The sequence below is a fragment of the Colobus angolensis genome, unplaced genomic scaffold, assembly GCF_000951035.1.
Source record: "Colobus angolensis palliatus isolate OR3802 unplaced genomic scaffold, Cang.pa_1.0 Scaffold20, whole genome shotgun sequence".
Taxonomy (NCBI): Eukaryota; Metazoa; Chordata; class Mammalia; order Primates; family Cercopithecidae; genus Colobus; species Colobus angolensis.
The window spans coordinates 14,816,864-14,819,540 of NW_012115155.1; positions in this window are offsets into that span (position 1 = coordinate 14,816,864).

The following is a 2,677-nucleotide window of genomic DNA, read 5'->3' on the forward strand; positions in this document are numbered from 1 at the left end:
ATGAAAACTTTGCCCCTATTCAGCCTCATCCTGTCTTTAAGTTACTACTTCATAAATTTTATCTTCATACACTATGTGTAAATTAACATGGATTTATATATTTCATGCATTATTTTTTATATCATGTAGAAAATAAGAGGAGTTACAAACAAAAAATCCAGTACTGTGATTTATATTTACAACTACAGTTACCTTTCTAACATTCTTACCTTTTCCATATGTCTTTGCATACTGTAGTGCTTGAATGGATTTATATATTTCATGCATTATTTTTTATATCATGTAGAAAATAAGAGGAGTTACAAACAAAAAATACAGTACTGTCATTTATATTTACAACTACGGTTACCTTTCTAACATTCTTACCTTTTCCATATGTCTTTGCATACTGTAGTGCTTGAATTCATCTTGAAGGATTCACTTTAGCATTTTTGTATGGAAGGTCTACCAGAAAATAATTTCCTCAACTTTTGTGTATTTGAAGAGTAGTTTTACTGAACATAGAATTTTTGGCTCACTTTACTGTTTTTCTTTCAATACTTTAAATATTTTGTTCTAAAGTTACTGAAATTAGCTGTTAGTCCTAGTTAGTCCTATTGAGGACCCCTTGTATGTAAAAGTTGCTACTTGCTTGTTTTCAATATTTTATCTTTTCAAAAATTTGATCTTGGTTTATGTCTGGGATCTTTATGAGTTGGTCCTATTTGGAGTATTTTTTAAGCTCTTGAATGTGTAGCTCATATCCTCCATCAAACTTATGAAGTTTTCAGTGACTATTTCTGTAATCTGTCCTGACTTGATAATTCTAATTCCTATTTCCAAATTCGCTAATTCTTTCTTCTGCCTTCAGAAAGCTGCTGTTGAATTATTTTACTATTTCTTAATTTAAACTATTGTACTTTTTGGCACTAGAATTCATCTTTGGATCCTTTTAAATTATTTCTTCTTTATTAATATTTTACTTCTTTAGACATTACTTTCCCAGTTTTCTTCAGTTCTTTAGCCATGACTTCCTTTAGCCTATTAAGCATTTTTCAGATAGTTAATTTAAAGGTTTTATCTACTAATTCCAGTGTCTGTGCTTCCTCACAACCAGCTGTCTTCTCCACCACCCCCACCCCATGTGAATAGGCCGTACTTTTCTTTTTATGCCTTGTGATTTTTTAAAATACACAACTGTGGAGTTTGAATATTTAAATGTAGCAACTCTGGGAATTAGATTCTCCTCTTAATAACACTGTGCAGTTTGAATATTTACATGTGGTAACTCTGGGAATTAGATTCTCCTCATTCCCCTGGGTTCGCTGGTGTTAATTTTTTAGGGCTCTACTTGTCGATTTGGTGAGTTTTCCAAACTATTTTTGCAAAGATTGTATTCCTTATGCTGTATAGTTACTGAAGTCTATGTTTCATTATCTCAGCAGCAAGCAAGCCACCGGACAGAGGTTTTTTTTGTTGTTGTTGTTTAAATACCTCTGGAGTTAAAAGATAATCCTACTCTCCTAATTTGTGCAGAGTAGCTCTGAGTTGTGTTACTTCAATATCAAGCCAGACTACCCAGGACTGTGCCTTAACGTTAATATTTTGCTTTTGTAGAGCCCACAATTATCCCAAAGGTGCAAAAGCAAAATATCAAGATTCCAAAAACAGAACTGATTCTGTCAGTGTTTGCCAGGCGATGGTAGTTTGAATCAGCGGACCTAGTATTCAGACACCTTACTCTGCCAAGCCATCACTATCTGATTATCTCAAGGTCTAAGGCTTGCCACTTCTCTCTCTCTCTCTCTGAAGCATAAGACCCTGCTTGTGGGAGACAGTGTACATAATTTAGTATAATTTATCATCAAAACTAGATAAAATAATTTGAGATAATGGCTAATCAGCAGTAGCATTTCCACATAGTAGGATAAGCTAAAGTATGACCTAGGAATACTAGTCACACATGCACAGAGCAATTTCTTTGCATTACTCTAGTAAGTTTCATTTGTCAACTGTAGAGATGCCTGGAAATGTGTTTTTGAGAACTGGAATATCATTATTATGCTTTAATTTCTATTTTGTAGAAATCTTGATATCCATTGTGTTTTTGAGAGTCACAAAATGGTTAGAAATAAGTAAATATATATATATATATTGTGTGTCTATATATATCGGAAATGTTGATACCCATTATGTTTTTGAGGGTTAGAGAGAAGTACATATATATACTACCACATTTGGAAAAAACTTCCATATATATATTTACTAAGGCACCTGGTTTCTAGATCTATTTTAGTAAAATAAATAAATTGAAAGAAGGCATAGGAAGTGAAGGATCTCTTATAAGGCAAATACCAAAGTCAATTTTATCCTTCTGTACTAATATACATGATTTGCTCTAAATAGACCTATGTAGGATTACATATCTACCTCACCGTAGGTATAGAAAAAGACTCCTGAAAATGTTGAGGCAATGTGTATCCCCAAAGTCAGAGAGTACTGGCTACTTTCATCGCTCCATTAGAAACGTCTGACTCTTGTCCAAGTGTGAATAGTTCATTCAAATAATATAAATTTGTTTTTAATTTTAAAAATGTGGCATATGTACAAAATAATTTGTATACCGTGTACATTTAAACAAATACCTGTGCCATAGCTTGAAGAAAACAATAAAATTTATATTTACTTTTAAAACAAG